This window comes from Rhinolophus sinicus, linkage group LG14 (genome assembly GCF_036562045.2).
Source record: "Rhinolophus sinicus isolate RSC01 linkage group LG14, ASM3656204v1, whole genome shotgun sequence".
Classification (NCBI taxonomy): domain Eukaryota; kingdom Metazoa; phylum Chordata; class Mammalia; order Chiroptera; family Rhinolophidae; genus Rhinolophus; species Rhinolophus sinicus.
This window is the reverse complement of record NC_133763.1, coordinates 42,083,309-42,093,775: the sequence shown is the minus strand read 5'-3', so window position 1 is coordinate 42,093,775 and position 10,467 is coordinate 42,083,309.

Genomic DNA, 10,467 nt, shown 5'->3' with positions numbered 1-10,467 from the left:
TTTATGATTCAATGTTTCAATCCCATTGTGAGACCACCTATGCCCACCTCCTGGGAAATACATGATATGGGGCCTAGCCTGGAAGAGGCATCTCTTGTCACGCGTTCCAGCCCCAAGCAGTCATTTTATACTCAAATGCCCTTGCTCAGTACTGGTCCCTCTGCTTGGAATGCCCCTGGCCCCACCTGTGCTTAAGGCAAACTCCACATCCTTCAAGGTGGAAATCACACCACATCCTCCACCAGCAGAGCCTTCTTCAAGCCCCCAGCAGCTCAATGAGGCCTTTTCCTGTGTTTCCACTGGACTTGGCTCCTTCCTCTTTGCTGGCTCTGATAAGTTGTTTGCCATTCATTCATCCTCCACATTATTCTAAAAAATATGTAAGGTCGTACTAGTAGCTATATTCTGCCCCCACCCTGGACTGGGACTTCCCCCAGGTTGGTCTTACCTCCAAGTCAATAGTCCCTAGCACATAGTAGGTACCCAGCTAATAGTGATTGAGTAGAATGAGTGCATTCGAGAATCATTAATTCATTTGACAAATGTGCACCATGTGACTATTAAGTGGCAGGCACAGCACTGGTCCTGGGGGTGGGATAATGGACATGCTGACGTGGTCCCTACTTTCATGGGCTTGGGAGCAGTCAGAGCTAAGGGCTGTGAGGCAGGGATAGGGGCTCAGAGCCTTGAGGAAGGAAGACGAGACAGAGCCCAGCTTAGAGGAAGGAAGTTGAGAGTTTACAGCCTGCAGGCATGTTTGTCAAGTGGTCCCTGTACAATAACGATTTAAGATAACTTGTTAACAGCACAGGTCTTAGGACTGATAAAAGTTTATAGGAAGTACAGTCATATGACGAGATAAAACTCTTGACTTGTTGGAAGGGAGTCAAATCTTACCTGCTTCCTCCTTTATCAAACCAACCCTGCCCCAGGCTAACGGAGGGACAGACACCTCTGCCCCTGGAAGGCATCCATCATTCCTGTCAGCACAAGGCTTGGGTCTTAAACCCTCCTCAGCTGAAATTCTTTACATACCCAGGTTTGAACCCTGACCCCACCACTTACAAGCTATCTGACCTTGGCAGCTCTGCCTTATCTGCTGTGTGACTGGACAAACCTCTCTCAGTTTCAGTGTCTTCTTCATCTACAAAATGGAGACATTAATTTATCTTTGTCATTAAAATGTTCAGTAATGAATAGGGTGAAGTGTTTAGCACAGGACCTAAAGGTAGTAAGTGCTATTATTATTATTATTATTATTATTATTATTAATTATCTCTCTACTCACGTGGGTCTTAAACAGTGACGCAACATGGTGCAGTGGATTTGGAAATTCCAATGCCAGATTTTAGTCCCCGCTCTGCTACTCGTTTGCCTTGCAACTTTAGACAAAGCCCTTCCTTCTCTGAATCCATCTTTCCTCATTTGTACAATGGAAATAAGCCCTTTCCTCAAGGAGTGGTGGAAAAGTCAAATGGATGACATATGGGGGTCCCCAGGGCAAGTAAGTACTTAGTTATGAAAGAAAACTTTGGAATAATAGGCTATGGGACGCTGGAGCTGCAGAAGAATGACAGGGCCCTGGAAAACCGTGCCTCCACAGTGGGACGTGCACCTGTCTCATCTCTGTTACATTAAAAGGCAAGGCTGTGTGTGAATCTGCTTGACCTCAGACAAGTTTTACCACCAGTCAGGGGGAAATTGAGACTGGAAGAGCTTGTGGAGTGCCTGCCGGGGCTCCCCGGGGCATCTCCTGTGCTTTCTCCTGCAGTGCCCCTGCCCCTGACTCCTGCCCCTGGCTGGCTGGCTGGTTGGCTGAGAGACCGTGGGCAGGCAGGTCCTGGCTGGATCTCAGGGCCAAGCCAGCAGGATGGCGACATCTGCTTGTGGCTCCTTAGCTGTTCACACCAGTGCAAGCCTGCGTGTTCTGTGGGCAAGGAGTGTCAGAACCACAGAACTCAACGCTTTTCCACCCCATATTGCTTCAGATGAGTGAATGGAGATCCAGACAGGTGTAGCCCTCCCCGCCACCCCTTCCAGAGTCACACATGAATTGGCACCCTCTAAGGTGAGGGTCTCAGGAGAGAGGCCTGGAATGAACCAACTCTACGTCCCTCCTGTGTGCTCGCCTTGGTCGGATTAGCTGCTGTTCTCGCCTCTGACTACTGGTGGAGTCATGTCCGGAGCTGGGTCCTAAGGGACGCATTGAGGAATTTGGAACAATCTGAGATTTGGGGTTTCAATGATTTCCTAATGTAGCATCATCAAGAAGGCAGCGCTCAGCTGACCCCGGAGGAGGGCAGAAGGGAGTAGCAGAGGGACCCTGCTTGCCAGAATGAACCAAGTGTGGGAGGAGGGAGATTAAAAAGAGAAATGGAGATGGATGGCAGGAAGTGGGAGGAAAGCCTCATTTGCTGGTTGTCGAAATGTCATTTCCTTGAAATTATTTGACAGGCAATTTCCCCTCAGGATCTTTTTGAGGGAGTTGAATTCTATCACAAAGGGTTTCTTTTCTTTCTTTTCCTTTCCTTTTCTTTTATTTTCTTTTCCCATTCCCTCTCTCTCTCACACACACACAAAAATGGCCCATGGCTCTTTGGGAAGTGGACTGGGGTGGATAGCAGTGGCCTTGGAAGACCGGGGCTGCAGAGGGCACACTGCTTTCCTGTCCCAGCGCTCCCGGCAAGGTGCTGCAGAGAGAGCCAGGGTGTGCAGAGACCCCTGACTCACCCATCCCCATCCTGTCCACTTCGGCCTTTTAGTCATGCCTTCTCCCTTTTTAAGGGGGGGAGAAGGTACAGCATGAAAGGACATGTAAAGCAGCCATAACGGAGGGGGCTTGAACTGGCTTTCTCATTAATTGAATAGGAATGGTAGCTCCCATCCAGCTGGTTTCACAGGGCCGCTGTAAAGACCTCGTGTTTGGTAAACTACCAAGAGCCAACACTCAGTACTTTAGGAAACCAGCGATTAATGTTGAGACCACGCCTCCCCCTGGCTGGAGGAGAGCCAGCTGTCCCCCTTGTCCTAATAGCTGCAGAAACACCTGTACTGGCTTCGGGGCCATGCCGCCAGGAGCCTTTCCCCTGGAAGGCAGGCATTGCTGGGTGGCTGTCTGTGCCAGCAGCTCAGTTCTGTCTTCAGCCCTGAGCTTACTGCCACTGCCAGGTGGGGTACGTCTCCTGCACCAGCGCAGGACAGGCTCTCTCGGTGGGCTCTCATGGACACCTCAGAGCTGACCTGTCAATCTAAAAATGAAGGAGTGATTTATCTAGAGTGAATTTTGGCTTCCCGAGTGCCTTCCCCACCCCCAAGAGTCACAACTGCCCAGTTGAGGACACTTCTCAAATGAAAGTTTGTTCTAACCCTCATCGGAAAAAGAGACTCACAAAGAGGATGAGATGTCTGCTGGTGTCTAAGCAGGGCCCACTTCCTATCTTTGGCCCTGCATGACTTCAGAGTTACCTGGAAACAGGAAGTGAGAACCCAGGCCATGTGTAGCCGTCATTCATGCAATAAGCATTTGTGAGTCCCCACTGTGTGCTGGGCTCTGTGCTCATCCTGGCGAGTTGAATTACATGCCCTCGCTGTTCACAGACTGCCAGGGAGACAGACATGTCAGGGACAGTCCAGCATTAGGCAGTGAGTGTAATGATGGGAAAATGTCCGAAGTGCCCCAAGGGCCAGAGTGGCATGGGTGCTGGAAGTCCCTGAAAGGGGCCAGAACCTGGAGCAGAGAAAAGCAAGGGGGTTGGAAGAGCTCAGGTCCCAAATACCTGATGTGATCTAAGGTGATTCCTGGCCTGGGTTCTCTATGTTGGTTTGCCCAGTGCCAACTGGGAAGTCCAAAAGGAAGCTTCCTCACAGGAGTGCCAGGCTGGGCATGAATGGGCAGGGGAAGCCTTTCCAGGGTTGTCCTATGTGAGGAAAGGAGAGGCAGGAGGGATGCCCACTCCGGCCTGCGGGCTCTCATCTCTGTGGCTGCCCTGAGCACCAGGCCAGTGTCCCAGCCCAGCCCAAAGCCATCCAGACAGGTGGCAAATCTCCTTTCCATTGGCCAGTGCTGGGCACTTCTCCCCAGGGAGTGGGAAGAGTCAGAGCAATGGCATGTGTTGAGGAAGAGGGTCAGCTTGGGTTGAAATCCCAGCTCTGCCTCCTGCTGGCTCTGTGACCTTGGCTAAGTTACTTCACCTTTCTGTGCCTCAGTTTTCTCATCTGTAAAATGGGGATAATAACAACATCTTCCTCACAGAGCTTCTGTAAAGTCGAATTATGTGTAAAATGCTTAGAACATTGCCTGAAATACAGTAGATGCTATATAAGGGGTGGAGCTATCATTATTAAGGAACTAGTAAAGCTGGAGGGCACTGTCCCTGCCGTCTAGTCAGTGCTCCTCCAGGCTCAGTTCAAAGATGACTCCAGCATGGCTGTGCTAAGGCCTCCTCAGCAGTTCCCTAGCCAGGGAATAGTGGGAGTGAGGTGGGGGGCACGTGGCCAAGGCTGCTTGCACTTCAGGAAAGCCCCTTTCCTGCTATGAGCATTCCTCTGGATCCTGTGGGGAGGGTCCTTACTCCGGGGGCCAGGAGGGTGTGGGGTGGGGGGCAGGCTTAATCCTGGAGCCAGAAGGGTGGACAGGGCCTGTGCTCACACATGGTCTGGAGCCTGGAGCTGCTGACAGGAGCAGGAATGCAGTGTGCTAAGGAGCGTCTTCCCTTCCCCTAACCACAACTGGCCCACATAACTGCCACAACCAATAGGTCCATTCATTAGGAAGCCTCCTGCTGGGAGCCCAGCACAGCTCCCACCCCTCTCCCTCACATTCCAGCTCCCAAGAGCTGCTGAGTTGCTGGCCCCAGAGCAGCCTGGCCATCGGGCCTGGGGCACCCTTCCCTTCTCTTCTTCCAAGGACAGGAGCCTGAGGCAGAGTCCAGGCAAGGACACAGTGTGGCACGAGGGCTCTGTGCGGCTGTTAAGAGAGAATTCTGTTCCCAGAATTAAGTTTCTTCTATGAGACTACAGTGCCCAGCTCTGTGCCAGAAGCTCAGAGGAGCCAAATCTAGATGGTCTAGTCCTCGACGTGGTACGTATAGTAGGAGGAACAAAGGATTGGCTGCAGCTCAAATCCTGATATACCATTTACCAACAGACATTTTGGCAACTTGCTGGAACATTCTGAGCCTCGGTTTCCTCATCTGTACAATGGGGGTTATACTTATTATGACTGCACGTCATTAGTGCTAGGATCAAATTAGAAATTTCCTGGAAAACACTCTGTACCCTTGGGAGACTCTTGCCGACGTTGGCTATCATTAGTAAAGGATTCTATGTTTGAAGTAAGAACTCTCCATTCAGATCTCAGATCTGCTAGTTTCTAGCTGTGGGAACTGGGGCCAGGTAGGAACCGCTTGTGAGCCCCAGGTTCCTCATCTGTTAAGTGGAACTAATACTGCCTGTGTTAGAGAGTTTGTGAAAAGTAATACCAGGCTATAACTGGACCCTTGTTTCAGAGTGGATGTCCAGTGAATATTAGTGACAATTATTCACAGAAGTAATAGTGATGAGATGGCCAGAATGAACCGGAAAGTCAACTAGGCTCAACGCATCTTCTGTTCCACTCAGCTACAGCTCCACATGCTATCATCACTCAATAAATATTTGCTGATTGATTCAGAATGATTGATCCTCGACTCCGGTGCCAACATCCCTTGAAAAAGATGGAAACCCCAAGCCTCCCTACTCCAGGCCCTGAGCCTGCTCTAATGGGGGGGGGGGGGCTTGCTCCCTAGGAGCCCCTCTCCCCTCCCTTCACCCCATTCTTAGGTCAGATATTTGCTTCCCTGAAAGCTCATAAAACACTATTTCACTGAATTGTGTTTTCACTTACGCAAGAAGACTGTCATGCCAAAGTTATTTTATTATGAAGGAAGCAGAAAACCATAGAAAGAATATTTTTAGAACACCACAATAGAAATCGTATTCCAGTTTTTCTTGAATTAAAAAAAAATAATATCATGGACTATACACCTAATTTTTTAAGCCAACTTCAAATAAGCGTCTTCCTAGAGCTGAGTTTTAGGGGATCCTGGACTGTGGGCTCATGTCAGCTTGGACACTCTGTGCCCCTAGGGAAGTTTCACTCCTCTTTGCAGGTGGGAGCCAGAACTCAAGAGGAAAACTGGACATGTACCTCTGAAATCACTAGCTCTTCTCCAAATATTAATTAACTTGTTCACGTAATGAACACCGAGCACCCACCAATTGCCAGGCCCTAGGCATTAGGGCTAAAATCATTGAACAAGACCCACCCCTTACCCTCAGGCTTGTAAACACGCTGCTCCCACACAGAGCAACAGTGCTGGTCGGGAGTTAGAAGGAAGTGCTTGGGTTGGGAAGAAAGTCAGGAAGGCTTACAAGAGAAGGAGACCCTTGATCTGTGTTGAGAGCGGAAGTGCCTCAGGTGCAGAAGGGACATTCTAGACAGAGGGAACAGCACGCACAAAGGCCAGGGGAGGTGAATGAGAGTGTGGTGGGCTCTGGGAAGTATAATTATTCTGGAATGACTGGAGTTGGGGAGGATAAATAGAAGTGAGAGAGGCCAGACCAGCCCCCTTCCTCAAGCACCTGTAAATCATTCACCTGACATTTGATTTCACTTTGAGGAAGCTGGGGGTGGGAGGTGGTGACAGGTTCAGAATCCATCCATTCAGTGAATGTTTTCTGAACTGAGGGCACTGTCTTTAGATTCGGAGGGACCCATGAAGAGGCACATATGGTACTGCATGGACTTTGGTCCTCAGGAAATGCAGCATCTAATCAGGAAGTGAGGGGATGTGGGGGTTGCTTGACCATGTTTAACAGTTACAGGAAAGAAGCCCAGAGAGTAAAAGGCTAAACAGATGGAGAAGCAGAAGCCACTGAAGGAGCAGCGTCCTGGGGGTGGGGGGGTTTAAGCTCAAGGATGCAAGGAAAAGTTTGTGGTCAGGAGAAGGGATGTTTTCCCTTTAAGGTCAAAGATATGGGTTTGGTAGAAGGAAAAGGGCCCAGGAGACTAAGTTGAGAGAAGCTTAGGTGCTCAGTGGTGGGTCCAGCTAGCAGGGAAGGAGGAGGAGCCAAGAGAAGTCCACTGCTTTGCCTCATTCAACAAACAAGATGAATGATTACTGAGCCCTACGAGAGACCAGGGAGAGACCAAACCCACGGTTCCCGCCCCAGGAGCTCCCAATCTCTTTCTGCCTGGCCTGCTGCTCTCACCCACCCCTCCCAAGTTCTTGTGTTGAAATCATGTCTTTTAAAACCATCTGAAATGTCCCTTCCTCAGGAAACTTGTCCATTGCAATCAACAGGAATGCAACGGACAGTCTCCTCCCTCCCTCCTCTGGACCCCAAGATGCTCTGGTCTCCGTCTCTCTCTTGTGTGTGTCTCCCTTTTTCTGTGCACACTTCTTACCCATCCTCCAACTAAACTATGAACTTCTTGAGGATAGAGACAGCTTTTTAGCTCCCCTAGAACCCAAATATACTAGTGTTCCATAAAAGTTTGTTGAACGGATGCATGAATGAATGAATGAAGAATGAATGAATGAATTTCAAGAACCCAGGTCATTCCCCCTGCTGGAAATGACCTTCCCTTGCCTGCGCTCCTTCCTTCCACCCCACTGTGGCCTGTCCTGGGCTGGCTGCTGGGTCACATGCTTGTCACAGGTCCTCTGCACTTGGGTGAAGCCAGGGGTTCTGGCAGGGTGCCAGAGCAGAAGGGTTTGCCCTCACTCTGTCAGTGAGCCCGGTAAGAGCAAACCTGGGGGTGGGGAGCGAGGGCTGTGCAGGTTCATCAAATGCTCTGGAGACCTGTGTGTCTGTTTACCAGGAGGCTGGAGCAACCCTCAGGCCTTCCTCCGCGTGGTCTCCCCTCTCTCTGCTCTAGCCCGCGTGTCCCTGCTGGGTGATCCCATCAGTGGGCACTGACAGCCTCGTGGCTAAAACAAAAGGGCTTCACACGCGCCCCTTGTCCGATAACAGGCCTTTCTCATGTTGGTCCCAACCTCTGCATCAGCCTTATCGTCTGTTATCCACCAGCAGGCCCCACAGAAATTGGATACCCATACACTCAGTAAATCTTTATTCTACAGACTGGCTCAAGGTTAGTTGCTGGAATTTCCGAAAGAAAAGACAGTCCTCTCTCAAGGAGTCAACGGTCCAGCAGGGCTGGGGGCGGGGGGTGGCGGTTAGGCAAGCAAGCAGCTAACTACAGCAGCTGCCCATAGTGAGTGCCACAGCAAGAAGCCTAGCTTGCTGTGGGAGCCCCAGAGAGGGTGGGGGGTCAGGAAGGGTTTGCAGGGGAGGGGAGGGGTGAGCCAAGGGAAGGAGAGAAGGGGGAAAGGGTGGGCGGTCCAGGCAGAGGGAGCAGCAAGGGCAGAGGGAAGAGTGGTTTCTTACGGCCCAGTGTGGGCGACAGAAAGTTTGATGGGGAGGGGGCTGGCGAGGAAGGCAGGCGCTGGGCCATAGAACCATCTCTACGCCATCCCCACCTGTGGAAATAACCCTCCTTAAAGCCCGCTCAGCTGCCACCTGCTAGAATTCCTATTTCACCAACCCATATGGCTTCGTCTTTCTCAGAACCTGGTGGCATTGGTATTCCTCTGATGGCCCCTTGTCGTGTCCCAGCTTATTTTAGCCTTATGTGTGTGCCTGCCCTACCATGTCCCCTAACTGGGAACTCCTCCAGAGAAGGATGTGTCATTTTGATACTCTTCAAAAACATTCAAAGAGGACCTACTGTGGGCCAAGATTGGGGTCCTGTTACTGCACGGCAAAGACTAAGAGGGACAAATTGAATTGAATGCCTAAGTCCTCACCCAGATCACCTCTGTCCCTTTCTCAGGCTCACCATGTGTCACCAGGAGGTTGCTCGATAAGCAAGGAATCTGTCCAAAGGGAGGGCAGTGGTCTGGTATCTCCTGCTGGATACCTTTCGGCAAATCCTGTACCTGCTCTGACAGGGATAAAAGTAACTCCTCCCGCAGGGCCTTGCCCTGAGCAAAGGTGATAACAAATGTGGAAGTGCTAGGTAAACTTTAAAGCAGGCTTAGAGGCCAGAAGTTGGGGGGCAGGGTACTTTTGCACTGCTCCCCACCAGAGTGCACTTCCAGAAGATTCTCAGTCCAGATCAGGCCTTCCTGCCTGGACTAGGCCCACCAGCTCGGCTCAGTTCACTGCTCCTCTCCAGCTTGCCACCCCCCACCAATGTTTTGCATTTCTTATCAGTAAGGAGAAGCTTCCAGCATTACTAGGAGGCCCTGTTGTGTGGGGCTGTGATTCCCAAGACTACAGTGTGTCCTCTGATTTTAGAGGCTCTATTTCTTGGTTCCTTTAACCTCCGGGTTGAACTGCATCCAAATTTCAACATCAGAAGAATGGGAGGTTCTCAAACATATTCAGAAGGTGGGGCCCCTAGAAGCCAGAGCATATTTTGTAGAACTGAAAAATAAAAATAAAATGTAGTGTGTGTAATCTAAATCAGAGGCCACTGGGTCCCTGACAAGCAGTAGCATTGGTCAAATATGTAAGGTTTGAAAAGCATGTCATGACCTCAAGTCCTAAGTGGAGAACAGTCTACACTCAGTCTTCAGATTGAAGGAAGGGGACTCTTTATTTATGTTTGGGGTTGTGGGGACTCCTGCTCCAGGGAACAGAATTGGAGAGCGCTGGGTCTCAGAGTTGGGCCAGGCCTCAAAACCAATGGCCCAGGGTCCTAAGGGCTTTGTTGACCTCCAGCTGTCCTGAGTTTCTCTGTTTTCCATTTTCCTTTCCTTTTTATAGGCTATTCCCACTATGCCTAAGACCCTCCCTCTCTTTTCTTGTCCTTTCCTAGAAAGGTAATAGAATGTGGCAGCTAGCTAGGAACATGGGCCTTGGAGCAAGACCATCTCGGTTCAAATCCAACGTCTGTGCTCACTAACTGTGTAACCTGGGACAAGCTGTTCATGCCTCAGTTATACTGTTTGCAAAATGGGAATAATAATAGCCCTGATCTCAATGGTATCGGTGAGGAATAAGTGAGTTAACAAAGGGATCAGCCCACATCATAATTAAAGTGCTAATGATAAACACAAGGAGAGAATCTTAAAAGAAGCAAGAGAAAAGCAGTTAGTTCCCTACAAGGGAGCTCCCATAAGATTGTCAGCCAATGTCTCAACAGAAAATTTACAGGCAAGAAGGGACTGGCATGAAATATTCACAGTGATGAAAACCGAGGACCTACAACCAAGATTATTCTACCCGGCAAGGCTATCATTTAAAATAGAAGAAAAGAGCTTCCCAGACAAGAAAAAGCTAAAGGAGTTCATTACCACCAAACCAGTATTACAAGAAATGTTAAAGGGACTTAAGAAGAAGAAGGAGAAGGAGGAGAAGAAGGAAAAGAAAAGATTTTAAAAATATGAATAACAAAATGGCAATGACTACACATCT